Here is a 371-nt window from a genome sequence, read left to right as displayed (position 1 = left end):
TTTGAAAGAAAAAATAAGAATATCTCGACTACTCTTTGATTACCTGGAACATTTTGGAATGACTGGAATATTTTTGGAATTTCTAGAATATTCTTTGTAGATCTGGAATATTTTAGCAATATTTTTCACCGAGTGCATGGAATATCCAAGTGGTTCAACGTTCACCCCTCGCTCCAATGAGTCCTCTTAGCATTTCCGGTCCCAGAATTTATAGGTACTGAGAAGAAAAGTACATTGAATCAAATACTTTGAGTACTTGTCTATTCAGGTCTTTCTTTTCCCGTTCCCTCCCTGCCTCCCTCCCTCCGACTCCAGTATCCTCTCACTCTCAAAATATGTAAATAAATACAAATAAAGTATTAAATTGAATG

The sequence above is a fragment of the Frankliniella occidentalis genome, unplaced genomic scaffold (assembly GCF_000697945.3).
Source record: "Frankliniella occidentalis isolate FOCC.00 unplaced genomic scaffold, Focc_3.1 Scaffold67, whole genome shotgun sequence".
Classification (NCBI taxonomy): Eukaryota; Metazoa; Arthropoda; class Insecta; order Thysanoptera; family Thripidae; genus Frankliniella; species Frankliniella occidentalis.
The sequence above is the reverse complement of the archived record's forward strand: the minus strand, read 5'-3'. Positions refer to the sequence as shown.